The 11651-nt window shown below is 48.4% G+C and overlaps 1 long non-coding RNA gene across 1 annotated transcript; it reads left to right on the top strand.

Annotated features, from left to right (window-relative positions):
• The first annotated feature begins 3016 nt into the window (after nucleotides 1-3016).
• LOC310659318 lies at nucleotides 3017-10757 on the top strand. The gene is made up of 3 exons (XR_014502753.1): nucleotides 3017-3115; nucleotides 5598-5744; nucleotides 10550-10757. It is a non-coding gene; the product is annotated as an uncharacterized lncRNA (long non-coding RNA).
• Nucleotides 10758-11651: the final 894 nt, after the last annotated feature.

Raw genomic sequence — 11651 nt, 5'->3', positions numbered from 1 at the left:
AAATGGCTACCCTCAGCAATGCGGCTGAATACAGTTGCATGAGCACATGAACTTTTCTACCAATCCTTTCCTCTTGCTCTCTAGGTACAGATGGGGCCTCTATCACTCAAGTTCAGACTTTCTCTTTTGAGGCTCCTGGTCATCTTCCACGAAGATATATTCTGCCTGGGACAGGCCAACCACGAGGGCTTGGGTTCGTTTTGCTTATATTTTGTATTTCTATATTGTTATTTTATGTTGCGAAGCACCCTGAGACCTGCGGGTATAAGGTGGTATACAGGAGGAGGAGGAGGAGGAGGAGGAGGAGGAGGAGGAGGAGGAGGAGAAGGAGAAGGAGAAGGAGAAGGAGAAGGAGAAGGAGAAGGAGAAGGAGAATATATATTTCCATAGCTACCAGTTCAAACTTTCCCTTCTGAAACTAGCTGGTAGAACCAGCCAAGTCAAGTTTTGTAGTTCCTCAATGTATCTCCCTTCCTTTGACAAACAGGAAAGCGTTGACCTCAAGAGTCAACTAGCTTCATTTTTAGCTTATAATTAACCAGCTCAACTATCTGGTTTGGCCAAGCATGGCAACTACACGAATGTTAGACTATTACGTTTTGCAGCCGTAGAAATCCATCTCTGGTCCCCTCCAGCTATCATTCCTGCTTTTGCAATCATGGAAGTCCATCTCAGTCCCTAGGTCCAGGTTCAGGCAGCTACAATAGTTGTCGTCACCATCCAAGGCCCCTTCTTCATGTGTCCCTTCCATGGGAGATTTGGAGGGTGGAAACACAAGAACAATGGATCTTTTCAGTGGTGGCTCCCCATTATTGGGATGTTTTTGCTGGGGAGCTTTGCCTGGCACTAACATTACCCATCTTCAGTCATCAGCCAAAAACATTCCTTTTTAACCAAGCATTTGACCTTTAACAATCTGTGGCCTTTTAGAGCAGGTGGGCTGTTCTAATGTATATTTCCTATGGTTTTACTGTCTGCATGAGGTGGGCAGGCTGATAACTCATGTTGTAAGTAACTTTGAGTTGCCATGGCAAATAGATAAAGCAACTACAGTCATACCTTGGATCCTGAACGCCTTGGTACTCGGACGTTTTGGCTCCTGAACGCCACAAACCCAGAAGTGAGCTTCCTGCAGCCAATCAGAAGCCGCGCTTTGGTTTCTGAACGTTTTGGAAGTCAAGCGCACTTCCGGAACGGATTCTGCTCGACTTCCAAGGTACGACTGTAATAAATAAAATTTAATAATAACAACTGAATCAAATTTCTCCTCCGTTCTTTGCCCTGTGTGCCTGAAAGAGCTTGTAGATGCCAGCTGTTGGCGAAATGAGCCCTTCCGAAGAGCCCAATGTTTTGCTTATTCTTACAGAGAGGGCTTGGAGATCAAATGATGGAAAATCTGCTGCTCCACCTCAAAGCTCCATGAAGGACATTATCGATCGCATTGCGAAGGTAGAATTAAGACTCTCCCAGCTGGAAAAAAAATTCACAGCCTATCGTAATGAAATAAAAGGATTGCAAAAGAATAACACTGCGTTGATGGACAGAATAAGTAAAGTTGAAGACGGTCTAAAAGGTGGCCAAGGTTAGTCTGCTAAATTTTGTTGTTGTTTAGTCATTTAGTCTTGTCCGACTCTTTGTGACCCCCCTGGATCAGAGCACGTCAGGCACTCCTGTCTTCCACTGCCTCCCGCAGTTTGGTCAGACTCATGCTGGTAGCTTTGTGAACACTGTCCAACCATCTCGTCCTCTGTCGTCCCCTTCTGCTTGTGCCCTCCATCTTTCCCAACATCAGGGTCTTTTCCAGGGAGTCTTCTCTTCTCATGAGGTGGCCAAAGTCTTGGAGCCTCAGCTTCAGGATCTGTCCTTCCAGGGAGCACTCAGGGCTGATTTCCTTCAGAATGGAGAGGTTTGATCTTCTTGCAGTCCATGGGACTCTCAAGAGTCTCCTCTAGCACCAGAATTCAAAAGCATCAATTCTTCTGCGATCAGCCTTCTTTATGGTCCAGTTCTCACTTCCATACATCACTACTGGGAAAACCATAGCTTTTACTATACAGACTTTTGTTGGCAAGGTGATGTCTCTACTTTTTAAGATGCTGTCTAGATTTGTCATTGTCTGCTAAATTTATACAGGACTTTTTAATGGGAGATGTTGGAACATAAAATATGCTGTGCTAGATATCAAGAGGGGTCTCCTGTTCAGTCTTTATTGGATGAAATGCAGCAAGGCTATGGCTTTAATTGTGTGGCGAGTTCCCGCCCCCACAGTGGAAATAATGACTCATGACACAATTATTAAGGTTAATGGGCTAAATAAGGCCACAACTTTATTGGTTACAGGTGATGAGCGGTATTGGCTTAGGCATTGGTCCTAACCGACTATATCCGGCTTCAGCCCATCCACTTGAAGTCTGGGAAGGGTTAACCACCAGTAGGGGGAGTCCTGATGATGCACACCAATAGGGGGCGTGCCTTAGGCCCTCTCCTCCCCAGGCTTCGGACAGGGCCACGCCCCCCGGAATCCTTTACAGCACTATCCTTCAATATGTGGGGCAGGTGATGGCGCTTCCTCCCCTCTTCCATCTACAGAACAATACCAATGCCTACCCGCCAATACCCAGAAAGTTGTGACAATTTGCTATGAGGTAGGCAAAAACCAAGTGGCTGGTGCCAATTTGCCACGTGGAAAAATTCCCACCAGGCCCCTCAATGGCGACCAACCAAGGTCCATAGCAAGGTCAAGGAACAAAAACCTTATAGGGCGGGAGGGTAGGAAAAACAGGAACAGCTGGCAGGCGGGAAAGAGGGAGATCCCCGGCCGTGTCCTGCCTTAAATAGGGCAGACCATGCCCCCAGAGCCAGCCAATTTGCTGGCTAGAGGATGACGCGGCCAGGAATCTCCCCAGTCTCACAGGGCTGGGCTGTGAAGGCCACAACTCCACCTCCTTCGAAGGGCGGAAGTGGCTTTGTTGGGAAACAAACCCTGCTTCCCCTCTGATCCTCCTTTCCTTCTCCTGTGAAAGGCTCAGGAGGCCCTTGCCCCGAAGACTGGTTCTCCTTTTCCCGATTTTGCTATAAATACAACAAGAACCCAGAAACTTGGAACACAGCAGAGGTAAGGCATGAATCTTGGAACTTCTCCACACCAAATCCCTAAGCCCCTGTCTTTGCTGCCCGACTTGCATTGCATGCCAAAACTTATTTCTCTGATGATCTTTAAGCTACAATCAAAACCACACTCTTGGAAGCCGTGAGATCCCGCAGCAGGTGAACCCCTTTTCCTTTGGTAAAAACCTTGGCCAAGCAAATGTACCCCAGGATCAAAGGGTGGGGGGGGAGTAGTAGTCGAATTGTGCAGTAGTAATTGAAGAAAACAATGGTTTGTCCATATGGTAAGGGCATATTGTCATATTGGCAGTGTGTTTCCCCCACATTTTGTGAATCTTTGCACTTTTGTCCATTGCCTGTATTTATTTTCCCCGATTCGAACTATAAAATGGTGGTTTTCTTGAGTCAAAATGAGAGTACTCCTAAATAGTTTTTTAGAAGGGGGGGGGGAAGCACTTCATATTGGTATTCATTATTGATTACACACACAGAGAGAGGGCTTTTTATTAAGGTTTATTTATATGGGACTATGGTAGCTGCTAAGGACGCGGGTGGTGCTGTGGTTTAAACCACAGAGCCTTGGGCTTGCCGATCAGAAGGTCGGCGGTTCAAATCCCCGTGACGGGGTGAGCTCCCGTTGCTCAGTCCCAGCTCCTGCCAACCTAGCAGTTCGAAAGCACATCAAAGTGCAAGTAGATAAATAGGTACTGCTCCTGTGGGAAGGCAAACAGCATTTCCGTGCGCTGCTCTGGTTCGCCAGAAGCGGCTTAGTCATGCTGGCCACATGACCCGGAAGCTGTACACCGGCTCCCTCGGCCAATAAAGCGAGATGAGCGTCACAACCCCAGAGTCGGCCATGACTGGACCTAATGGTCAGGGGTCCCTTTACCTTTACCTATGGTAGCTGCTAGCCAGAAAATATAGCGGAAGGGTTCAGGAAATGAGAAGGGATATTGCTAAGTAGCGATAAATGATAATAATCCTCACCAAAACTAGCTGGTGCCACAATTTACTTCCTTTCCCTGCTCCACTTCTCTCCCTGCTCCATTGCTCTTTTATGGTAAAATGCCAGTTCAGGGAAACTTGGCAGGGGTGTGTGTGACCTCTCCTGTTACAGAGAGTGTAACAGAGGGTGGCACTAGGGAGGGAAATGTCATCGCACCACTCCTTGGTGTGTGGAGTGCCACAGGGCGCAATCCTCTCCCCAATGCTTTTTAGCATCTTTATGCGCCCCCTTGCCCAGATTATCCGGAGCTTTGGGCTGGCCTGTCACCAATATGCTGATGACACTCAGCTCTATCTGTTGATGGATGGCCACACCGACTCGGCCCTGAACACACTGACCAGATGCTTGGAAGCTGTGGCTGGATGGTTTCGTGGGAGCCGATTGAAACTAAATCCTTCAAAAACAGAGGTCCTATGGCTAGGTCGGGATGGCATGGGGATGAGGGACCAACTCCCTTCTCTTGCGGGGGCCCAATTAGTGCCATTGCCTTCCACTAAGAGTTTGGGTGTAATCCTTGATGCCTCCCGTTCCATGGAGGCGCAAGTTACAGCAACAGCCAAAGCGACATTTTTCCACCTTCGCTGCATCAAGCAGTTGGTCCCTTACCTTTCCCGCCCCGACCTGGCCACAGTGATCCATGCGACGGTCATCTCCAGGCTTGACTACTGTAATTTGCTCTACGTGGGGCTGCCCTTGAAGCTGTCCCAGAAACTCCAGCGGGTACAGAATGCTGCAGCGAGGCTCCTCACGGGGTTTCTGCCATGGGAGCATATTCACCCAGTGCTTTTCAAGCTGCACTGGCTCCCGGTGGAGTACAGGGTCAGATTTAAGGTGCTGCTTTTGACCTTTAAAACCCTTCGCGGCCTAGGACCCTCGTATCTACGGGACCGCCTCTCCTGGTATGCCCCACGGAGAGCCTCAAGGTCCATAAATAATAATCACCCTAGTGGTCCCAGGCCCTAAGGAAGTTAGATTGTCTTCAACCAGAGCCAGGGCCTTTTCAACACTGGCTCCGGCCTGGTGGAATGCTCTGCCTCATGAGACCAGGGCCCTGCAGGATCTGATTTCTTTCCGCAGGGCCTGTAAGACAGAGTTGTTCCGCCTGGCCTTTGGCTTGGAGCCAATTTGATTCCCTCCCTCCCTCCCTCTCTTTCTTTTTTCTTTTCCTTCTCCTCCTGCGATGAGGCTACACTTTAATATTTTAATGTTCCATTATTTTAATGTTGTATTTTACTTTTGTTTTTAAGTTGTAATCATTCATCTTGTTTTTCTTATTGCTTGTAAGCCGCTCTGAGCCCGGCCTTGGCTGGGGAGGGCGGGATATAAATAAAAAATTATTATTATTATTATTATTATTATTATTATCCCTCAGAAGTGATTGTTTGTTCAGATGCACAGAAGGAATAAGAAGAACTTTGTGGTATTCACGAGGCCACCATCTGTTCGTTGGGCTAACCGACTCCTTTTCCTCGTTCTCTCTCAGGCCAAATGCCAAGCCTACAGCCCAGAGGTGCACCTTGCCACTATTGCCAATAGTGAAGAAATGGTCGTTGTGGCCAAAGAACTAGCTAAGCGTGTTGAACATAAGCATCAGGTCTGGATTGGGATGTACAGGATGAAAAGTGGCAAGGTGAGTAGAGGCAGCCTGCGATTTTTGCTGCTATCCTGGGGCGGTGCACTCAGGGACAGCACGGCGCATGGGGGCTGCGCTGGTGGCGGCGAGCCTCCTGAGTGTGCAACAGTGGCGAGCCTCCCAGGCCTACAATGGTACAACGGTGGCGAGCCTCCCGGGCGTGCGCCACCGCCAGCAAGCCTCCTGGGGAGCGCTGCTGTGGCGAGCGTCCCAGGGAGAGCGGCACAGCGATGTCACCCCCCACCCTCAGGGATGAAAGCCAGGGCAGGCCGCACTCCCACACCCCCTCCCTCCGCTAATGGTGCTCCTGCCACTATCCCCTCTTTGGTATGAATGTTAGAGGGACAGAGGTCCTGGCTTCCTTTACATTTGGCATCTTGTTTCATTTTTCTCCTTTAAAACAAACAAATGATTTAGTTTTTCAGATTTTACCAATTTGCAAACGGTTATCAAACAGCCAACAAAGAAAGAGAGTTTCCGGAGAGTCTCCCGAACTTCCCTCCTCCCCTTTGTGGGTCCTTATATTAACCTTTTCCTCCTGCATCTCATCTATTAATCCAAATCTATGACATCTCCATGACACCCAAAATTTAACAGTAAACTACAAGTGTTATTCCAATCCTACTAATAATTTTAATTGTTTACAATGGTTTTTAAGGTAAATTAGATATTTTCCCCGCACACTCTGTCCGTTTCCCCCACCTCCCGCAAAAGCCCCCTTTTATCCCTCCTAAAAAAGAATAAAGACACAAAAGTCTTCTTTTAAAAGTATTAAGAATTTTACTCACATTCAGTTCACGGTTGGATCCCTGGAGACAGGTTTTAGCTTAGAGCAGGCTTCCTCAACCTCGGCCCTCCAGAAGTTTTGAGACTACAGCTCCCATTATTCCTGACCACTGGTCCTGCTAGCTAGGGATCATGGGAGTTGTAGGCCAAAAACATCTTGGAGGGCCAAGGTTGAGGAAGCCTGGCTCAGAGTTACAGAAGAGGGTTAGAGTTCATCCTGTATGGGAATGAGCCCGTGTCCTGGTGGCTAAGGGCCAGCAGACAGCAAAATACATCAGTATCAAGAGAACATAGCATCAAGAGAAGGGAGGTGGCTGTGTGACTGGCCCTTTTATGGGGTCTTCAGGGGTCATGCCCACCTACCTGGTCACACGCTGAGGATGTGACACGAAGTCCTCCTGGCTGTGGAATAACACCCTCCTGTGTGCCCACTTTGGGCAAACAGGAAGTGTTGTACTTGACTAATAATAATAATAATAATCTTATAATTATTTATTATTATATAATTATTATAATTATTTATACCCTGCCCATCTGGCTGGGTTTCCCCAGCCACTCTGGGAGGCTTCCAACAAAAGATTAAAAACACAATAAAACACCAGTCATTAAAAATTTCCCTAAACAGGGCTTTCTTCAGATGCCTTCTAAAAGTCAGATAGCTCTTTATTTCCTTGACATCTGATGGGAGGGCATTCCACAGGGCGGGCACCACCACTGAGAAGGCCCTCTACCTGGTTCCCTGTAACCTCACTTCTCACAGGTAGGGAACTGCCAGAAGGCCCTCAGAGATGGACCTCAGGGCTGAACGATGCGGGTGGAGACGCTCCTTCAGGTATACTGGGCCGAGGCTGTTATGCTTATGTTACACCCCACACTGTCTCCATTCCATGTTGGTGAGACCATTGCCCGCCTAATATTTTCCCCAAAACTGACTATTGTAACTCAGCAAATCCTTACATACTTTGGAAATCCATATGGGTTTTGTCTTGTCTTTTACTTGGGCAGAGTCAATGAAAGAGTCTGAGTCAGGGATGAGGAGGTAGAATTGGACGGTGCTGCTTTCTCAAAAAGACACTGACCCTTTTGCTATCTCTGCAGTTCCCAAGGTGGAAGTGGGCAGATTTTGCGTCAGCGGACTACATGCCTTGGGCAGTTGGGGAACCGCACGCTTGGGGAAAAGAGCACTGTGTAGCGCTGCATGCTGAAAGTAAGGAGATTTGACCACCTTGGTGGGGTTCCTCTTAATTTCCGTCTTCCAATTCTTCTTTCCTGCCCTCCCTATTAAGGCAACGCTTTGCAGATACGCACTGTATAGCAAGCAAAAGCTTCCCCGCATAATTCAGAATGTTCTTGGGCAGCTGCATTTGAAAATTGGGATTTTGAATTGCAGCAGGAGAGTCCCATCTCAGAGCCAGCCAGCTGACAAAAAGAGGTGCGGCAACCCTAAGTCTTCAGGGCAGAGTAGGACTGGTTGTATAGTTCACAAAACAGATTAGCAATCACACAGGGCTTGTCAGGCTGGATCTAGACACGTCGAAGAAGCATTTCAGTTTAAAGCATAAATTTAAACAGGGAAAGCAGGTAGAGACAAACAGGACTCCACATCGCAATCTGATGGCAGGGTGTTATATCGCACATACAACACATATAAATCACTTTTTTTTAACCAGTCTAGCTGAGTCCTCAGTTGCAAGAAGAGCTTTATTTGAACCAGGACAGTCTCAGAACCTGTCTGCCATATGAGAAATCCTACTTACTCATATCTAGCACCAGTGAGGACTTCCTTTTCCCATGCTTGTAAGGTAAAGGACCCCTGGATGATGAAGTCCAGTCAAACATGACTATGGGGTTGTTGCGCTCATCTCGCTTTACTGGCCAAGGGAGCTGGCGTTTGTCCACAGACAGTTTTCTGGGTCATGTGGCCAGCATGACTGAACCGCTTCTGGTGCAACAGAACACCGAAACCAGGGCAGCGCATGGAAACACTGTTTACCTTCCCGCCCGAGTGGTACCTATTTATCTACTTACACTTTGACGAGCTTTTGAACTGCTAGGTTGGCAGGAGCTGGAACAGAGCAACGGGAGCTCACTCCGTCGCGGGGATTCGAACTGCTGACCTTCTGATCAGCAAGGCCAAGAGGCTCAGTGGTTTAGACCACTGTGCCACCCGCTTTGAAATGAAGCTTTGTGTGTGCAGCACACCTTTTCTCTTTGGCAAACTGTATTACTAATATTGCAGAGATCCCAAATTCTGATATAGCAGGGGTGGCCAACTCCCAATAAACTGTGATCTACTCAGAGAGTTACAGACTGCCAGTGATCTACCCCATTTGGGGTGGTTTCAGGGGTTCAGGCCATCGAAGTTGGGGGTACAGAGCTAAAATGTTGAACCAAAGTAGGGGATCCAAAGTTGTTGAGCTTCTTTGTGGTGAGCCAGTGATCTACCACAGGTGTCCTGTGATCTACTGGTAGATCACAATCTACCCATTGGATGTGCCTGTGATATAGCATGTATACCAGATTGATTGCCACTATTGATTTTAGATTGAAAATCAAAGGGATCAGATATTAGATTTCCCCCCGCCCCCATCATTTGGCAAATGCACCACCAATGGTTTTTTGTTTTGTTTGTTTATTTGTTTGTTTTTAAGATAAGCTGTTGCCAAATAGCAGAGTTCATCCTTCAGAGTTTTCTCTGCCCTGTGCTCTGGGTGGCATATATCAATTTTCAGTTCAAGCATAAAGGGGAGTCTCCATCAGTCCCTGTCATGTGGCACAGCTGATCTTGCCCATAGTCCTCTCCTCCAGCAGAGCCGAAATTAGAGGTCCAGTGGTACCCCGCAATACGAATGCCTCGGAAGACGAAAAACTCGCTAGACGAAAGGGTTTTTCGTTTTCTGAGGTGCTTCGCAAGACGGATTTTCCTAAGGGCTTGCTTCGCTAGACGAAACGGCCCTGCCTCTCCTGTCATGGCGACGGTCACTGCATGCACGCACGCTCGCTTCCCCACTCCTCCGGCTCCCTCCCACCTTCCGGCTGACGGCTCCTCCGGCTCCCTCCGACCTTCCGGCTGATGGCTGACCTTCCGGCTGCCTCGCGCCGCTGCCCAGGCCCTTGCGCGCTCCCCTCAGGAGCCGCTGCCGCCAGCAGCCAGCGTTGCAGCCAGAGTCGCGCTCCTGAGCCCCGCCGCCCTCCAGCAGCCGCGTCGTGCGGTGGCCACAACATGCGGGTGAGTCCGAGGTACCAGCTGCGGCAGCTGTCCTGCTTCTCCCCACCCCTCCCCGCCGTTGTTAGTATTAAAATGCAGTGGTGCTTCGCAAGACGAAAAAACTTGCACAACGAAAAAACTCACGGAATGAATTAATTTCGTCTTGCGAGGCTCCACGGTACAAGCAGGGCAATTTAATGCTCTATACTTCAATAGTACATGCACACACTCACAACCAGATTTTAATGCACCTCTAAAAGGGATGTGGGTGGAGCTGTGGGTTAAACGGCAGGGCCTAGGACTTGCCGATCAGAAGGTCAGCAGTTGGAATCCCCGCGACAGAGTGAGCTCCCGTTGCTTGGTCCCTGCTCCTGCCCACCTAGCAGCTCGAAAGCACGTCAAAGTGCAAGTAGATAAATAGGTACCGCTCTGGCGGGAAGGTATACGGCGTTTCCGTGCTCTGCTCTGGTTCGCCAGAAGCGGCTTAGTCATGCTGGCCACATGACCCGGAAGCTGTACACCGGCTCCCTCGGCCAATAAAGCGAGATGAGTGCCGCAACCCCAGTCAGTCATAACTGGCCCTAATGGTCAGGGGTCCCTTTACCTTTTTAAAAGACTAAAAAAGAAAAAAAGAAACCTGCAATGTTTAAAGAATTTGGAAAGTTCCTTTTTAAAGGTTTTTCTTGAAAACGCTATGTGCTCTCATGTGTGAGCCACATGATACCATCTGTATCATTTTACCAGCTGTGATAAATAGCACTGTTTCAGTAGGGAAAACCTGGTGACATTTCTTTCTGATTTCTTCCAGACCTTGCTCTATGGAATGATAAGGAGTGTGAGGAAAAGTTTCCCTTTCTGTGCCGATTTCCATTGTACTGAGTGCAGCAGTTTGCCATGGCTTTCCAAACAGCTTCCGTGAGCCCCACGCGTTGAATAACAGGGTTGGCTTCGAGTCCTTTCCTTCCATGGGGGCTCAAGCCATTGTCCTCGCTATGTTCCAGCACCTTCGCCTCATTCCTGCCTGGCCTGTGTGCGACACACCGACAAATAAACTCTCTTTCAAGCACATATGTGACTCCGGTTTTGTCTCTGCCCCCTTGAATCTAGTGATGGCGCTGCTGCTAATACTGGCTTACAAAAGTTCTGGCTTGTCAGGCTGAGTCTCAGTGTGTTTCTGCATGACAGGAAGCTTCCCTGTACACTTCTGGTTTAAAACATTAAGGAAAGGTTAAGGAATGGTTTTGGTAACTATATGGACTCAGGACGTCCTACTTTTAAGGTTCATAACCCATTATTAGGGGCAGGAGTGGCGCTGTGGTCTAAACCACTGAGCCTCATCATAATCTCATGTGGGCGATCATATATATTTAAAATTTCGATGTCTTTCGTTATTACGACTGACTCATTTTCATACTCATTAATGTCTCCCAATAGCCTGTTTCACCTGTCTACAAAACAATTCAAGATTAATCACAATAGCTGTGCCAGGCACCAAGCAAGAGCATTCCTCTTCTCCCAGGCCTTGGTCTAATTTATGGCCTTTTAAATGTGTTGTGTGGGACGCAGGTGGTGCTGTGGTCCCTGCTCTTGCCAACCTAGCAGTTCGAAAGCACGTCAAAGTGCAAGTAGATAGATAGGTACTGCTCCGGCGGGAAAGTAAATGGCGTTTCCGTGCGCTGCTCTGGTTTCGCCAGAAGCGGCTTAGTCATGCTGGCCACATGACCTGGAAAAACTGTCTGCGGACAAGCGCTGGCTCCCTCGGCCAGTAAAGCAAGATGAGTGCCGCAACGCCAGAGTCGTCCGCGACTAGACCTAACAGTCAGGGATCCTTTACCTTTACCTTTTTAACCCATTATTAAAACATGACGCGGAGGCATGCAGGTGGCGCTGTGGGTTAAACCACAGAGCCT

This window comes from Podarcis tiliguerta (genome assembly GCF_965153285.1).
Source record: "Podarcis tiliguerta genome assembly, chromosome: 10".
Taxonomy (NCBI): Eukaryota; Metazoa; Chordata; class Lepidosauria; order Squamata; family Lacertidae; genus Podarcis; species Podarcis tiliguerta.
This window is presented reverse-complemented; position numbering and strand designations above follow the sequence as displayed.